This window comes from Leptinotarsa decemlineata, unplaced genomic scaffold, assembly GCF_025532065.1.
Source record: "Leptinotarsa decemlineata unplaced genomic scaffold, Ldec_3_MD MMD2_tig00000008_RagTag_RagTag, whole genome shotgun sequence".
Taxonomy (NCBI): Eukaryota; Metazoa; Arthropoda; class Insecta; order Coleoptera; family Chrysomelidae; genus Leptinotarsa; species Leptinotarsa decemlineata.
In genome coordinates, this window is record NW_027412537.1 from 6,816,297 (window position 1) to 6,835,729 (window position 19,433).

At 35.4% G+C, this 19,433-nt stretch overlaps 1 protein-coding gene across 4 annotated transcripts in view; it reads left to right on the forward strand.

Annotated features, from left to right (window-relative positions):
- Nucleotides 1-19,433, forward strand: part of tai (basic helix-loop-helix family member taiman) — a 503,475-nt gene that overhangs the window by 214,881 nt on the left and 269,161 nt on the right. The window lies entirely within an intron of this gene.

The following is a 19,433-nucleotide window of genomic DNA, read 5'->3' on the forward strand; positions in this document are numbered from 1 at the left end:
ACATGCGTCGATATGTGACAATGTATGAAACATGGCTCCATTATTTCACACCAGAATCAAAACGATCATCATTTGACCTGGTGGACCAACTCCCGAAGCGTATAGAGACGCAACATTTACCTGTCAAATTCAGGGTATCAGTATTTAGGGATGCGCATGATATAATATTCATCGACTATCTTTAAACGGGAAAACCATCAATATCAATAGCGACTACTACATATTGTTAATGAAGCATTTCAAGGACGAAATCGCGGAAAAACCGCCGTATTTGAATAATAGAAAGTACTGTTTCATCAAGACAATGCTCCGTGTCACAAATTAATGAAAACGATGGCAAAATTGCATGAATTGGGCTTCGAATTGCTACTGTATCCACCGTATTCTCCAGATCTGGCTCCCAGAGACCTTTTTCTGTTCTCAGAACCGAGAGAATGCTCGCTGGAAAGATATTTAGCGCCGATGAAGAGTTAATCTTCGGTACTGAGGCCTATTTTGTTGTATTTGCGTACAAAACCCATTTTATCAATCATGTCGCTGTAATTGCAAGGTCCGCTTCCCAAAAACTTGGAACACTGTTCCGAACTAATGAATTGTACACACCTCAGCAACTTTTGATGCTTCATAAAGCTCAGATCAGTCGTTCTTTGGAGTATTGTTCTCATGTATGGAGCTCCGACTCCAAACATACCCTGAAGCGGCTGGATTTCATCCAGAAAAGAGTCATCCACCTGATTGGAGACGCGAACATCACTTACAAACTTGATAGTCTGGAACATCGAAGAACGCTTGGCGGTTTGATACTTACTAGATACTCTCATGGAAAGTGTTCAAGTGACTTGGCACATTTGATTCCACCAAGAGCGGTGCATATCAGAAATACGCAACTGACTGTGGCTTCTCATCGTTTTGAAATTCAACTCAGTACACCTCGAATTTCACTGTTTATGAACTCTTTCATTTGGAAAACTTTTGCACAAGCACCGCTCTTAGAATGTCTTAAGAATTTTTCGGTAGTGCTAGTGTTTTGTTCTCAGAAAAACAAATGCTTGATGCGGCATATTAAATAACCAATTGCTATGTCCAATTTTTTTCGAGAAAGTTCGAACGGTAATTGTTGCTAGTAATTTTGGAAAATTTGGAAAGTATTTAGATGACATGACATAACTAGAACAAAACAATGTATAATGCCAAAATGATTGATGTTCTGTCTATTCCGTCAGTGTAGTTTTTTAACGGCTGCATAGGAAATTTGGTAGTAAACGGTAGGGGGTATATACCGATCTGTTATGGCCTTCTCGTTCCTCAAACCGCATATTCCTGAATTTTTTTGCGGGGCGATTTAAAACATTTACAAATAGTTTTCCAAACCTTCAAAAATCCGAAATTTGTGGGAGCTTTTGATCGATGTACAACAATTTTTAACAACTGCTTCCTAGCACGGATCAAATCAAGTATATTTTCAATATGTGCCCTCACAAACAATGACCCTCAGAATTTGTCTCCGCAATTCACGTTGAAAGAGCGGTCCTAAACGCTTACGTATTTATAAGCTATTCGAATTGTTTTCATTAATTTCCTCCCTTTAGATATATCATCAAAATTATCCAGCGTGTCTGGTTTTGACCACAAAAATGGCGCATCAAAGCTCTAACGTAAAAGAGGAAAACTGGAATTTCTGGATTCTGACGAAAGTAACTAATTTAAAGTTAGCGCATACTTTATAAGCTCTGTGTATTAAACATTCCACTGTAATTATATCTCTCAGTTCGAGTTAATTAAAGTAGATGAGTGTAACTTTCGGGACTCACACTGTTGCTGTCAAATTACTTCACATCAGGAATGCTGAGTATAATGATGTTACTCGACACAATACCTTTCGAAACTTACCTCTATGCAGTATTTCGGCAAATGATCTCAATTAGTGAATATTAACATGATTAAGTGTAATATCGTCCTTTCACGGTAGTCTTTAATTATACCCAATGTTTTATTTCAAAATTGATTATATTTGATATTTATTCGTTGCCTCACTGCGACAAAGCTAACATTATCTATTGGTCGTTGCCCGATTGGTATTACTCAGAAATACAGTTTCAGTTTGAAAAAAATAACAATTGTCTGAAAAAATTTCCAGATCGAGTAGAATTCGTAAAGATTATTCTCAGATATCAGGAACACAATTTACCGCTGTCGGAACCTCAAAATTTTATCATTAAAATTCTATTTTTCTACGAAAATTTTGTTTTTTAATAATACCATGAGCGCAAACAGCATGTCCGTAGGACGAATGGTTTTTATTCATTGCTGGTTGCGATAAATTTCAAGAAGAACATTTGTTTGTGAAAGAAAAATTATCAAAGACACAGTGTTCGAATATATGAACAGAGTACATGAATGAGAAAACTTGTTTTTTTCTGATTGATTTGGCCGTTACTTGATGAAGATCCATAGTAATTTTATGAACTACACCTTACGATTTGATATCCACAAACTTTATTTAAAGAAATATATCGCGAAATACCGAAACATGTCGTGATATATTTCTTTAAATAAAATTTGTGGAGATCAAATCGTATAAGGTGTGGTTTATGAAAAGAGTAAACTCGTATTTTTCAATAAATGAATTTTATTGTTTAAATCTGTCGTGCCTCGAAACGAGACAGCACATTCGACACTCGATCACGTCGTGTATTCTTTTCGATTTGTCTTATTACACGAATGGGTTTCGATTATGATCTTGAGTTTTCTGAATATCATATATAAATTGTTGGTATTTAAGGTGGAGTTTAAATTGAATAGTTGTTGTCTTATTTTCGTGAAGTTATGTAAATCAGTGAAGGGTTGCAATTCGCTTTTTATTTCAGTCTTTTCTATTTGTTCATTCTATTGGTGAGTTTAATTTGTTTTACGCATTCAGTTGAGTTGTCTCAGTAGAGTTAGGGTGTAATCACAGTTATAATCATAATATAAAATTAACCCTGAATTTTAGTAGAAGTATCATGTTTTAATATTTAAGTAACATTCATATTTGAATATTTGAATCCATTGGTTCAATTAGTAGTTAGGGACTAATCACTGTCATAATCGTAATATCAAATTGAACCTGTGAATTTCATTCATGCATAGTTTGAATATTCAGTCACAATTATATTTTAATATAGATTGATGGATATAGTCATTACTACGTGGTAGGAAACCATCATGAAAAATGAGAATTAACACTTTCTATGTTTTCATACCACTTTTGTTTATAACTAACGTTACTGCAGTTTCAACCTACAAACAAATACAATATTATTGTGTACTATACTAATACCGAAAAAACTTCAAATTTTATCGATAAATTTTCAATTTTACTTTGTTATTTTGCAATACAATGAAAGCAACAAGTATGATAAAACCATGTGTCCTCAGGACGTGTGGTTTTATTATGACGGTTGTCTGTATCACTTCTGTAAAAGTACTTATTTGCACTCAACATGTATCTTTCTAGTGAACTATTTTCCCAACTCTTTTTTGAAAAAGCAATTCACTTTGGCGTTAACGTTATAGTTAACAAAGGTACTGAATATGCTCCCTGAATTATTCTGATCGAAAACAATTCCGGAGCGATGAATATATTTACCGTTTGAACGGTCTCTCGGCTATACTTTCCCTCTGTTGATTTACACTTTCCCTATGGCTGTGCAACCACTAATTCACGGAATGGAACTTCTAGGGATTACGTTAAGAAATGTGATCGAGGTTTAATTACTCTCCCCGTCTCAACGGATCAGTCTGATCAGTCTAACTCATACGCTTCAAGTCCCTTCTCGTCTTTTGGTGGGTCTCTGTAATTTGTAATCAACTGCTTTGCCTTTTGACTGAATGGCGAAACTGGTAATTGAAATTTATGCAAAGGATTGATTAGTAGTGTTTGTGCTATCGCTATTTTTATTTTTTTGAACGGGTCAACTCAAAATGCGTTCCTGACAAATGCTTCACAACCCTAGAATATACTGTCGAAAAAATCTTCAAATTTTACAAAATAGAGGAACTTTTAATAATTGCCTGATATCATTGACATTTAACTACATAATGTGGGGTAATAAGCTTGAGGTCAGTTCAGAAGATGCTCGAAATGGTTGCCTTGAACTTCTTGACATATGAAAAGCCTATCCGATATTTCACGTCGAATATTTTCAAGTCAGTATCTCTACAAATATTTATTATTCTCTGCCGTATATCCAGTATTGAAGAAGGTTCAGTTTCGTACACCTTTTGCTTCAAATAGCTCCATAAAAAAATCCAAAGGTGTCAAATCTGGCGAGCGCGCTGGCCATTCTGTAGGACCTCGACGGCCAATCCAACGACCGGGAAAAGTAGTGGTGGTGCTCCATCTTATTGGAATACAATATCCATATCGAATTCATTAGGATTCGGTTCGACAATTTCAGTGATGAGAGGGTCAACAGTAGTTTCCAGCATATTCAAATACAGTTCGTCTGTTAAATTTTGATCAATAAATAGAGGTCCTACAATATGGTTTCCCAATATTCCTGCCCAAATGTTAGTTTTTTTTGGATATTGGGTGTGTGTTATCCGGAAAACGTGATGGTTGGTGTCACTCCAATAACGGCAATTTTGTCTGTGAACATTGCCGTTTAAAAAAAAGTACATTCGTCACTGAAACAAAATTCGTGGAGATAGGTAGAATGTCTTGCAATGGTTTCTGTCATGATTTCGCAGAATTCTGTTCTTCGATCGGGGTCATCTTCAGATAATTGGTGTACTATTTGTACAATGATGTTCATTGTCGTACTGACATTTTTGTCGTTTTCATAAACAAAAAATAACTTAACAAACCGGGTTGTTGGAATATTTCTAGGAATATCGATAATAATGTGTTTGTCTTCAGGAAATTATTAAATGTTTCGTCATTTGGTAGTAGGTGAAGATATTGACTTCATATTTGAGGGTTGTGAAGTATTCGTCAGGAGCTTCAAAATGATGTGTCACAAGACTCCCCTTTCCATTTAATTTTTTTTCCAGATGGCGCCCAGTCGCCATTTTGAAAGTTTAATCTGTCAATTTCACTTCAAAATAAAGTATTGATGCATTAATTCCATTATCCCAAATTTAAATTTTTTGAGCATGTTTCAAATCATTGAAATTAATTTCGGTTATTATTAATTATGTGTAGACATATGATGAAAACATTTTGCCAGTTCATTTGTGGTGCTAGTGATGGTGACTCAATGACCTTGAAACGGTTGATTGTTCTTCACTAAAAACCATTATTTTCCACTTCACTATTTGGGAGTAAAGTCATATTGATTGGCCTCTACAGTCACTAGATTTGTCTCCACTCATGTCTTTTTCGAAATTATCAGACATTATTTCAAAAATAAAAGACTCTGAGACTATACATTCTTCTCATACTCATGTCAGTTGGATATTTTTGGGCTCCAAATAGCGTCCTTCTCGCAAAAAGAAGTTGATCGAGATAACTGAGATATTAAAGATACTAAAGGAACGTGTTGGACATATCTTGCATAAATATTTGGTTCAAAGTTGGGGCCGCGCGAGCTTTCACAATAGACAAAAAAGAACAACGACCTGATGATTTTGAGCAGTGTTTGGAGCTGTTCAACCATAAAAAACCCGAATTTATGCTTTGATATGTGACAATAATCATAATCAAAACGATCGTCATCTGAGTAAACTTCACGTTGTGAATCGTTTCCAAAGTGTGCAAAGAAAAAACTGTCGGCTGGCAATGTTATGGTATCAGTATTTTGGGATGCGTGTGGTATAATTTTCATCGGCTATCTTGAAAAGAGAAAAACCACCAGCAGTGTTGGATCGTTTGAAAGACGAAAGTGCTGTTTCATCAAGACATTGCATCGTGTCACAAATCAATGAAAACGATGGGTTTCGAATTGCTTTCCGTATTCGGGATTTGTTTTTTTTTGTGGAAGGTTAGAAATAAAAAAAATATAAAGATTTTTTTTGCAATTGAAATGTCTTGCAATTGAAATTGAAATTGATGAATATCCATAATGAGTTTATTCTTGGACTACCAATGTAATAACGTGTTATTAACAGGCATTCGTCAGGCTGCGTACGATGATGTTTCCAACTAGGGTATTACCAAACGAACCATGCCGTTAGTGGGAACTCAATTTACGTATTCCATGAATTCGTTATGGGAACATTTGAATTTCATATACCAACATGTGTTCACATGATTGACCGTGGTTTCAGGAGTATCGAGGGCCAATCGATATATTCAAGGATAAGCGAAATTTGGTGATTTCTGCAATTCGTGTTTCGGGAAAAGGGAAGCGAAATATTTGTTGCAATCGTTTGAATAATTAATTTTCACTTAACATTTCCATTTATGATGTCTAAAGTGGAAGAAAAAGTATTTTATTGCAAAGATCGTGAAACATACAAATAACTGTATCTCTTAATATGTAATGTATCATCTTTTCCTCCAACCGAGTCTTTGAAGTCCACTAGATACCCGTTAGGACAACAAGAGGATTGTTCCGAATTCTTGGGGTTCTTGTTGAATACTCTTCGTGAGCTAAACAATAGCAAAATCAATACTCCCTACCGCTCTGGATTGAATGATTCCGTACAGTCCATCTCGTCTTCTGTTTGTAAATCTTTTCCGGGAAAAATCCTCTAATACTTTGTAGTAAATGTTCAAGAGGTAGCGAAAACTTCATCTATGACTAATAACCAGTCCGTGCAAAGCTAATTGATGAATCATCTGAAAATGGAAATTTTAACAGGTGATGTGCCAAACTAACTGAATGTTATAAGGAAACAAGTATAACTGAGGCACCAGTTAATCTAATAATAACACTGATGATCTTCAGGAGAGTGAGTTTGGCCGTTCATTGTCAACCAGGTCCTATCAGAGCTGCTTCGCTAATCCATAATATTATTCATTGATTTATGTGCGAAGTTGGTTTCCACCAATCCATCCATAAATCCTGGTCTGCGGCTTTATACACCTGCACCAGAACCTGAAGGCGTTTTCACTCCATCTGTGGACCAACAACTATATTTTGTATTTTTCTTCTCATTCGAGATACATTTCATGTTAACGCCATGTCGATACAAACTCACTTGTGGATAATGACATCGACGGTTCGGGAACTGGCACGCACGCACCGATGCTTTTATCACGGCCAGGTGGACCAGTATTCCGTCGACAACGTTTCCCGCATTAATTCGGTTTATCGCCCACAAATTGGCACGCGTGCATCTCTGTTTCGACAAGATCAAAGGGCGTTCGTGTGACGTCCGAGCCGACTATAATCTGCTCATCTATCCGAATGTAATTTCGCACCTTTGTCTACCTACACGAAAGCGTTCAGGAGTTTGTTCAACGGATGATGCTCTGGAATGTCTAATCGACGATACGATAATATTGTGCGGCTTCTGTCGGTGGATTAAGTGCTTGTGATTTTGAGACCGTTCGTGAGGAATGAACATCTCTTTCGTACAGAACAACACAATGGTGATCGGAAAGTGGTTGTTCGAAATTTTTTACCGAAATTGACAGTTTTGATGAGGAAACAATAATTAGGTCAATTTTGTTTTTCAAGATAGTTTATATGAAACAATCGAAACGTGCGTCTCCCCAGTGTTAGTTAACAGTCATTAATACGGTTTATTGTATGATTTTCGCAATGGAGGGTTTCACAAAAACCGCGACACGTCTTTCGCTATAAAGTAGATTTCTCAAGCGTTAAGAGTGAGAGGCCCGGTTTTGCCAGGTATGCCTACAGACACGTACGCTTTATCAAAATGTGTAACGACAGATATGATCAAAGGATTTCTGCTCATTTCATGATATTCAGAAAAGGGCATGGAAGGTTTGGACGAAGAGATTTTTTGAGAAAATAAAATACTTTTCCAAATATCATTGTGTGAAATGTCTTGTTTGAAGGAGGTTTATTGAACTTCTGCCCAGGATAATGCTTACTAAAAATTCAAATATGTCTTCGTCCGAACCTTACAATGCCTATGTAGCTTACAATAAGACACTCAGTTTTAAAAAAATAAATTATAAGATCATATTTTGCAAAATTAAATTCATACAAACGCCACTAGTTAGGCAAATTATTCACATCAGATCATCGCTAGTTGACTGAATTCAGGCGCGATAGAATAATCAGAGAAAGTTTGTGGCAGTAGCCACGCCCCTAGAACAGCGGCGCGCGAATACATATTTTAATATTTCTGCAATATTCAATATTCGGAAATTATTGGGAATGAATATTTTGGACTGGATATTTCACAGAAAGTGGTCAAAATTATAATTACGGGTTTGAGCGCATAACGTATATTTAGACAAGCTTTTATTTATACGCTTGTAGGTCAACTATTACAGGAGCTACAGTGCCACAGACAGACGCACAGATACACAAGTCAAACTTTCAACACACTTTTTTGCGCCGGGGATTTAAAATGAAGAAAAAATAATCAATTGAAGAAACAAAAATGTTCTTTTTTTGATTTTAGTGAACTCCCTAATTATTGGTGATACTTTGATGCTATAATCTGCTTGGATGAAACTGCCATAGCTTGACCCATTGTATTTCTTGAATAATTTCTTGTTTTTTAATCCGCCAATCAGTCGGATGGCTCTTTTCTGGATAGAATCCAGCAGCTTCAGGGTATGCATAGGGACAGAGCTCCATACATGAGAACAATACTCCAAAGAAGGTCTGATCTGAGCTTTTTAAACCATCAAAAGTTGCTGAGGTGTGTACAGTTTTCTATTTCGTTACAGCTTCTGAGAAGCAGTCTTTGCAATTCCAGTGACATGAATATGTCAAGACATAGTGGTGTCCACCCTAACCCCCAAAAAACTTTATTATATATAACATTATTATATTCAGTAAGGGGACATTTATCTTTTTGGAGAAAACCGATGCCTGAGTTTTTGTGGAATTGAATTGAATCTGGTTACTTCCACCCCAATTCAAATGGAATGACGAGACGAGTGTGCTGTCGTCAGCAAAATAATACAGGGTGTTCCTTAAACACATGCTAATAAGGTAATTCTTAGACTCATTTTAAGGAAAAAACGTCCTATGGACGTATGTCCTAAACGCCTTAACTTTTGAGATGCAGGGTGGCAAAGTTTTCAAAAATAATCATTTTTTTAATAATAACTGAGATAATTTTGTAGATATCTTTGGCATATTTGGTACATATGTTTCATGCCTCAAGGCGCATTTTCTGATGTACAATTTTCTTAATTTTTCTCTGCCAGTGGCGTACGTACGAGTTTTGAAATGTATATTTTTGGCGAAAAAAATACTACACCACTGCTTTATCTTGAATTTAACATACATTTTTGAGCACATTTGATTTGCTGGGTTTTATTTGTCCGACGCATGGTTTTCGCTCGAAAAATTAAAAATCGCTTTACTTGAGGATAAATTCCTTAAAAATCTGATGCGGTATCGTGCATCGACTGAAAGCAAACTAAGAGATCAGATTTGTTGCAAAATAATTGAGGATCTAAAAGGTATTTGTTTGTTGTCAGATGCACTGTTCTCAATTAAAATTACGTCATAACGCAGCACCGCTTAATACTGTTTGAAAACATAAATTTAGTTATCCTGGAATAAATGACGTGTAGCAGAATTTATTTACTGCACCTCTTGGAAATATGGAGTTTGTCGATATGTGATTTCTTTTAAAGATTAAAAGCAGAAAAACAGCGTACCCACCATAGCAATAAAAAACGAATTCTCTGTATGTACAAACGTCAGTAGCTAATATTGATGTTGGTTTAAAGTAAAGTGTTGGTGTTAAAAACTGTCACAGCGCGTTTTGATTGATTTTGATTGAAGTTATTTTGGTAGTCCGCTGTTTTTCTGAATATCAGTAAATATGGTAAATTATACGAATGCGGAAATGGCGCAAATGCATTACGTATATGGCCTTGCCGATGGTAATGCAACAGAAGCCAGGCGCATTTATCAGGAAAGATATCCTAATCGTGCCTTACCAGATAGCCGAACCTTTTCACATATTCATCGTCGACTTGGGGAAACTGGTAGTTTCAAGAAAGGGACTCCGGAAGGTAGACCTCGTGTAGTAAGAACTCCTGAAATTGAGGCAGCAGTGCTGCAAGAAATTGAGGAACATCCTGAGACGAGTACTAGGAAGATCGCTAGAACTCTGGATATTTATCATCAAATTGTTGGGCGTATTTTGGTTGATTTTTTGTTATACCCATACCATATTTCAAAAGTGCAGGCATTACTCCCCAGAGATTTTCCACAGCGTGTGAACTTCAGTCAGTGGTATCTACAAAGTATTGCACTAAATCCGCAGTTTGAGACACAAATTTTGTTCACAGTCGAAGCAAATTTTTCTCGGAATGCCATTCAAAATTTCCATAACAATCATGTGTGGGCTGAAGCAAATCCCCATGCCATAACCGCAACCCATTTCCGACACCAATTTTCGGGTAATGTATGGGCAGGACTTATAGGTGATCATCTAATAGGCCCATTTTTTCTACCAGGACGCATTGATGGTCGTTCTTATTCACACTTTTTCGAAGAAGACTTACCTGGGTTATTAAAAGATGTGCCACTTTCGTTAAGGAATCGAATATGGTACATGCACGATGGCGCCCCTGCTCATTTCAGTGTAATTGTCCGAAACTATTTAAATACAGTTTATCCTAATCGTTGGATAGGTCGGGGAGGACCTCAGCAATGGCCAGCAAGATCCCCCGATCTCAACAGTTTAGATTTTTTTATGGGTTCACCTTAAAACTCTTGTGTATAAAACTCCCGTTAATACTTTAAAAGATTCAAGAGAGCGAATAGTTGCCTCGTGTGAAACTATACGAAATACGCCGGGAATATTTGAACTGGTGCGTAATTCCATGCGTAGAAGGGCGGAAGCATGCATACTAAGTGCAGGTGGCCACTTCCAACAATTTTTATAATCAGTTTTGGTATTATTACTAATTAACAAATTTGTGCTATTCGTTTAGACTTACTGTCACAAAATAAAATAAAACTCGTTTTTGTGAAAAATTTATTTTTTTGCAGATTATGATTTCAAATATTATTAGGGAATTGGTAATGCGTTATGAAGCAATTTTCAGATTCTCATTCATTTTAGAATTGATCTAATTTCTCAATTTGCTTTCCGTCGATTTTTATTTTTTTGAGTGAAAATCATGCGTCGGACAAAGAAATACCAGGAGATCAATTTTTCTCAAAAATAAATGAGGATTTTAAAAATGATTTTATTTTAAAAGAAAGCATTGGCGTAGTACTTTTTCCCCAAAAATATTCAATGCGAAACTCGTAGGGATGCCACTGTTTGAAAAAATACAAATTTGTGTACATCAAAAAATGCGCCTTGAGGCATGGAACATATGTACCAAATATGCCAAAGATGTCTACAAAATTATCTCAGTTATTATTAAAAAACTGATTATTTTTGAAAACTTTGCCACCCTGTATCTCAAAAGTTAAGGCGTTTAGGACATACGTCCATAAGAAGTTTTTTTCTTAAAATGGGTCTAAGAATTACCTCCTTAAATATTAGCATGTGTTTAAGGAACACCCTGTATATTGCATTCTTGGTTTTTTTCAATGAGTCGTTGATATACAATAAGAAGACTATTGGAGACAATATAGATCCCTCGGGAATACCAGCGTTGATGGTGAGATATCCATCGACTGCCACTTGCAGGGAACGTTCTTTCAGGAAGCTGGAGAGCTGTACACAAAAATAATCTGACAATCCATAGCATCGGAGTTTAGCCAGCAAACAAACCCTCATGCCATACACGGTCAAAGGTCTTAGAAATATCAAGCGCAATAGTTCTTGAATCTCCATATTTCTAGATTGCATTATTCTAGATGTGACTGATAAACGATAGATGTTTCTGAAAGCCGTATTGATGATCGCTCAACATGTTGAAGCATTCCAAATATTTGGGGATGTGGTGGTGTACGGCTTTCTCCATGATTTTTGATATCACTGATACCAAAGCGACTGGTCATACTTATTTGGAAGATTTTTCTGGCTCTTATATGGTAAATCAACTGGGTCACTGTGGTGTGGAATCTATTTATTATGCCATCATGTCAGCCGAAGGTAACGTTCCCGAAGATGGTTCCCAGGCACTATTTCAGAGTTGCACATTTCGACCTGGATGATTATAGGTTACCTGAAAGGACCTGAACAGCGTCTTTCGGCTGGTGGGTGTGTTAGTTCCTTGAAGCCATTGAGGGCGCTGCCCTGAAATGTATCATAGGATACCTACTTTGAAAGCTACACATCTCACTACATAAATTGAGAAAAATCTACAATGGTCTATCGGCTTTGGAGTGGATTATTGTTTATAGACCTGATTACACAATCTGTGCCTGCGTCGCATCGTATCAGGTTTTAGCTTTTGGTAGAGTTCCACTCTTGCCAGATGTCCTGAAACATCATTCACAAAATAAAGTAATCGGCTTCGTAATTTGTTTAAAAAGGTGTGAGCCACAATAAACCCTTGCGGGTTGAAGTGGAAGGTCGAATAGAACCTCTCACTCTGTAACCTACTGTGTTTATACTTGTATGAAATGAGCATGGAGTTCAATTTATAAACTTAGCTTAGATTGTTTATCATCTCTAATTCGTGATGTGTACATTCCATATATACTTAAATATCCTAATCGAGTGACAAAATGAGTTTCCAATTATCGCACACAGTTATCGCTGAAAGTGTGCCATTGCGTAAAACGGAACAATCAAATATTATTTTCGTTAGCCTAGATCTAGATTTGTCACGCACCACGCGATATATTTGGCAAGAGCGTTTGGTCATACCGATAATTAACTCACGCTATTTTTTACTGATTATCACGATAATGTGTTTGGACAGAACCGTAAGCGAGATAGTGACTAGTGAAATTTGCGATAGTGCGGTCGTAGAGAATAGAAAGGAACGGTTTATTATAACATTTTTGTGGGTCTCCGTTCTGTAGTAACACACAGACGAAAGGAAAGCAAACTTCCATTTCAAATCAATAACGCTGAAAAAAATCTGTGAAAATCTGCACGGACTTATTTATAGCCAATAAGTTAATATTGAGATCTCCACCAAAATATAAAGAATTACGAGGAAAGTCCTAGAAATACTCGGCCCAACAAAGAAACCACAAAAATTTTGAAAAAAAAAGTAGCTTTATCCACTTTTTCCAGCGACGTTCTATAAATTCGATACCGTTTTTATAATAAGAAATATCTTGATCCTCAAAATAGCCATTAACTGTCGACATCACTTCTTCATCTCTGAAACCCATTGAACCATTTTTTCGAGTTTGGAAACAACTGGCGAATAGGGTGCAAGAGGTAGCAATTCAAACTTCAATTCGTTAAATTTTGGTCATTGCGATAATGGATTTCACCATAAACGTTCGCTGTTGATGGCGGCCAAACAAATACTAAACAACGCAGCGTCTTCAAACTTGAAACAAATGATTTATAGAGTGTGTACTTTCTAACACAGTAATATTTTTCAAACAATTAACGGCATATCTAGGTCAGGCCGGATACTTCTGGGACCACTCTCGCTAAGTTAGTTGAAATATTCGAAACTAAGATAATGAGGAGGTCGGTTAAAAATCCCAATTGGTGAATTGAGTCTATAACACAGATAGCGTCTTTATGTAGAGAGATAGCATCGCCTTTTCTGTCTCAGGCTTGTTCTTCAAGGACAGTTGAGATCAACCATATATTCGTGGTTCAGCCTAGTACCACTGATGAAACCGATGCTGCTGTTGGAGTATAAATGTTTTTTGGCTCTCACTTCAACTAGTTGCTTCGGAGTGAAAGACGAAGTGGAAGACAGAAAACGGATCTTGTGTGGATGTCAATGTCGTGGCTTTGCAATGAATTGCCTATGGAAACCTCATTTATTTGTATTAGTTGAAACTGATACATTTTCATTCCATCACATCATATTTATAGAGTTCTCTTCTCATTAATCTTCTCATTCAATAATAATAATTTTTATGGAAAAATGTATGTCGGTTTCAGGGAGCAAAATGAAGAATTGTAACGAATTCAGCATGTCCATCGAATTAGTAATATTTCATATTTGATATTAAAAAAATTCAACATTGCATCAGAACTAGTCACACCATTCATAATTCAATGTCGAATAAATTGGCATATCGAATCAAGATATTCCTTTGAATAAAACATTTTCTTCCAGCAAGTCGTTCACAAGACTCGGCGACGAAAAAAAGAAAGCTTTCCAACAATAACACTAGTTTCTACTATACCCAGCATTAGGCCTGCAATAAATTTCGGTTTCCCTGATTAAGTCGGATTTTATGCGTGACATAAATTCAGGATTTTGAATCCGATTACTTTCGAACGTAATGGAGTTTCTGATGATAAACGTTTCATAACAGTTATATCAATAATTTGGCGTTTGAATGGCAAACGTATTCACGTTCTGATAATAATTTCACGAGTTATAGCAGCTATACGGTTATGAGCTTAATTTACTGGTGATAGTTCTATTGACCAATTTATTTGATGAATAATTTTCATGTGTAACAACTGATGAACTCTAATTTAATGGAGTTTTTGTTGGAAAATATGTAATGGAATTGGCCAATACTTCATGAAAATAAATAGTGTATTCAAGTAATACTTTATTCTGAGATTTGCACTAAAGAATTTCAAAAAATGAACGCAACACATGTTTCGCAATATAATAGCTTCCTCAGGCGTGTTCATACTGACTATAAACTCTAAAACTACCTAATTTGTGCCTGCTTGATGACTGACAATAATTTTACCAGAGTTTTGGGTGTAAACTAATTGGAAATTCAAACATTATGAAAGAAATTTTACCAAACCATGTGATGAACCAATAATTACTTTTCCACATCAAAAAAACAGATCCAACAACAGAGGGAAATAATTCAGCTATATTTACTATATTTACTATAGTAAATTTTTCGAATTCCTACCTCTTTTCAGCTTATTACTATTTGATGTCGTTGAACGATTTTCGGGTAGTTTTTCTCTACGAATTCAAATTGAACCAAAGCGCTACCTAAACAGTCTAAAAAATCAACCAGGCATTTGGCAATGATAGTGCCAAATGCCCTGGCCTAAAGTTATCCAGGATGAGGATTTGAGAACTCTGGTCGACACTGGCTCATCACAAACGGTACGTGGGGTGACGGGATTATTAGAAGCCAGCTCCCATGCGGTTTTTGATGGTTTCAAACGTTTGGGAAAGGCAAAAAAGCTTAAAAAGTGGGTGCCCTACAATGGGATTGTTTCATGATTTTTGGTTTATAGTTCACTTGATAGAAATTTTGAATTGAAAAACATCATCTCTCTAAGTACCGTAGTTTTCTTGTAATTAATTATTAAAAATCGAATGTGGCCCTATTCCTGCTTCTTGTTTGATTGACCAATAGGAACAATAGAAATAATCAACATTGCCAAATCGTATAATTTACGAAGCCTATAATTTTCAATTCAAATGTGGAAGTGTATGTGAATATAACTTTTCAATTAATGAAAAATTCTCCACATGGAATAAAATGTACACGTTTGGAAATAAGTTCTATATCTAAAATCAGTACACAAAGTCGATAGATCACAAAATATTTACACAAACTATGATTTTATGTATTATTTAATAATATACACTTATAAAAATCAAAAAATATAGCAAACTGGATTAAAGAATCATTTCAAATATTCAATTTATTCTACAATCCTCAATCTGTACAACTGCAATTTATTATATAAAAAAAAAGAACGATTCATACATACAATACCTTTTTCTAATATAGCTACTAATTCAAGCGTTATAGGCTCGCTTAGGTAATCTGTTGAATCTTCCAAAACTTGAGAGGAAGGTTAAATGCGGTCAAGTATAGACAGAATTGATTGTACTCGAACTGATCCAACAGAAGCTTCTGAAGTAATAATACCATTAATCAGTAACCATTCAGTAACAGGATCAACTCCAGGTAATACTTTCTGTGGAGAATACTTGAAGTTGAAATAAAAAACTGTGTCATCAAATTCAATATTTTCGTTCCCCTTTAATTTATAGTCACTTTTAAAATGATTTAAAGTCTTGGAAGAGTAGTAGGATTGTAGTTCTTTTTTTTTAATACTTTCATCCATTTTTTTTCTCTTCACTTTATCCTTTGGGAACCTAAACTTATTATATGAAATAACTCACTTATAAACCAATGCGCTTTCTGTTTTCTTGTGCCTTTCCGCACAATTAAATTCAACACAAGAATGCACCATATTTATATTCAAATATATCTCAATACCACTTTTAAAACATACACAAACTAAACTCGATGAAAAAACGAATTGTTCCTACGCGAGCTGTCAGCTAAGAAAAAGTTGAAACTCAATGTTGCAAAAACAGGCAGAATAGATCTGATATGACATACATTTTCAATGCGGAATAAACCAATAAATTGTGATATGTGTACTCCATTTTCCTGAGAAAATGAACGATCAATTAAAATTTTCTGTAATTATTCATTTTTTTTAAGAATAAAACCGGCAAACAAATAAATATACAATAATAATATCGCTCGAATATCTAAATATGATTCTAAATATAATTAAACGAGCTGTATTTTCAAATGGCTTTCGAATGCTCATGAACCCTAATAAAATAAATCAATTATGCATTCATGCCACCCACCAAAAATAAGAAATTCAACGTTAATGGTATATTAGCCATATTGCCATCCAGTCAGCCAGCCCCTCTGTAGTTTCCACAAACTTCGTATTTTTGTTGAAATAATTTCAAAATGAATGTTGATCCTAGTTTTGTTAAAGCTGACTCCCGACAACTTACCAAGATCGATGAATTTTACTTGAAAAATTTGCAATACTTTGGTACCGAAATGAAGAATGAAAAATTGAAACGATAGGTGGTATTTCGGCCAAGGAGCAGTATGGTGACTGAAAAAAAAAGCAAAAATATGTACAGTGAAATGTAGAATCACTTCAGAATATATCAATCCAAAAATAACCTGAAACAATTTTTTTCTGAATGTAAACTAATGACACGGAATATGCAGCAAAATAGGCACCCGCCGAGACCTACCTTTTACAAAAAAATGTTCTTTAATTAGATAATTGTAACAATTGTATTCACACGGAGTTGACAACAATAACAACAAAAATGGCGTCTGTCAAATTGGATCATCAGATCTGTGATTGGATATCAAAAACCAATACAATTGGCAACTCCGCTCTAGACACGATCAATTTTATTGGTCAACAGACACGCGGCCAATTTGAATTCTTGCTTTTTGAACTATTCTTTTTTCTCCAAATATACAGAGATTTTGGGACCGATTAGGCTTGATAAGTATAATATACCCCTAACTCGATCAGTCTATAAGCAAACCAGTATCATTTTCCATAGCATGAAATAAGCCCATTTAAACGAACGACAAAAATTGTCACGTTTCGAGGTCTGTTCTTCTTTTGCGCAACAAAAAAGATTATTTTCTGATCGAATCGTCACGTGTGATCGAAAGTGGATCCTCTACAACCTTCAGGACAGTGGTTAGACACCGATGAGACACCCAGGCACCTCTCAAAGGAGAAAACACACCAAAACAAGACCATGGTTACCTTCTGCAGCCAGGCTAAACTATCACAAGTTGACTGATGTTGCTCACCACTTATTATTATTCAAGAATCCAGACAATGCGTGTCCTTCCGCCAATACCAATTGAAATATTCTCAATGCTTTTTGGTTTTATTAATTTAGTTTTGAAATATCAGAGATGCTATAGCAGATACATTCCGAATAACAACTGAAGAGGCACAACCTGCCCATCAATCGACACTAACTGTCTGGGAATGTTAAAGAAGATTGACACATTTGGTATAACTGTTCAAGAAACCGATTTTCTCCTAAATATGTGAAATACAGTTGGGGCGACAAAAGAATGCACATACCTCATCAAAAAATATACGATAAAACCCATACTTTTATATTGCACTCTTTTCTGCTAAAGTGAAAAAGGTAGGTTTTCATCTCAGTGAGCTCTCATTTGAAAGGTACTAACGTGAGTCGTCGGCAATTTCTTTGATTTTCAGACCGTTTGACAGTTGTGGAAAAATTCCTAGGATTTCAATTCTTCAATACTTCACAAATAGTTGTTTTCAGAAATAATAAACTGTAAGCATTTCATGATTCACAAGTAAGTAAATTTTGTGTGGTAATTATAAATTTCAACCTCAAAATTGGACTTTTAAATGTTTCGCATATTGGAAAATTCAAATTACAAGATATTGGAATTGAGAAAAAAATATAAATATGTTTTTACAAAGCAATACACAAAGTGCTGATGAATTTCATGATTTTATGTCAAAGTCGTTACATAGAGTTTTCAATTTCAAATTGTAAACAATTCTCGGATGTGCGTATTCTTTTATCGTCCCAACTGTATACGAGTATAATGCCATTCCACTACATTATTTTCAAGAAAGCTTAAAGAAAATCTTCTTCTACATCAATAACTGAACTGATTACATATTTACTTTGTTTTGTTTTTTCTTTGTTAACAAACTGCATATTTTTTGATAATCTTTAAATTAATCCCTAAAAAACTTCGTGTTGTAATTGCTTTTGTTCTTGTTAGTTGTTAGCGAGGTTGAATTGTGACATCACTTTTGATAGTTACCTTCAATAATTTTGTTACCAGTACTTGAAGTGTACGTATGTATTTCACATTTTTATGTTGGTAATGAAAAATAGGGGTTTCAATGATATCCTGTCTAACCGATCGATGAAGAAATATGAAAATATCATCAAACTTATTCTTCCATTCATATATAGTCTTGTAGCGAAATATAATGTGTATGTAGTTCCTTCACAACCATGTCTGCCACCTTTTTGTACGTGTGTACTTGATATTCTCAGCTCATTATCGATTCTATTTATCCTGACGTTATGTCGAGAAGCATTACAAGACACCTTACGAAAATTATAAAATGCACAGGTGAATGAGCGTGACGGCAGAGTTAGTAAACCTTTGACCTCCGAAAGATCTCAACTCGAGATAGATACCTCAAAACAGCACCATATACATTAGTTGAACGACCATTCGGGACAGACGGACATTCGCAAATGATGAATAGCTTTACGGTTTCCGGAAAGTACTTTGTTCAAATACCAAGCAACACGCTATGGAGCTTAGAAAATTTGTATCGTATTAGAGATACATGCGGTGAACGCGTCATTTATTCGGTATATTGACTTTTCAGCGTATCGCGAGAACCAATGATATTGAAGGACTTCTGATGGTAAAAACATAATAAAGCAGTTCAACTTGCCATTCACGTTGATAGTAGTTGATAATAATGAT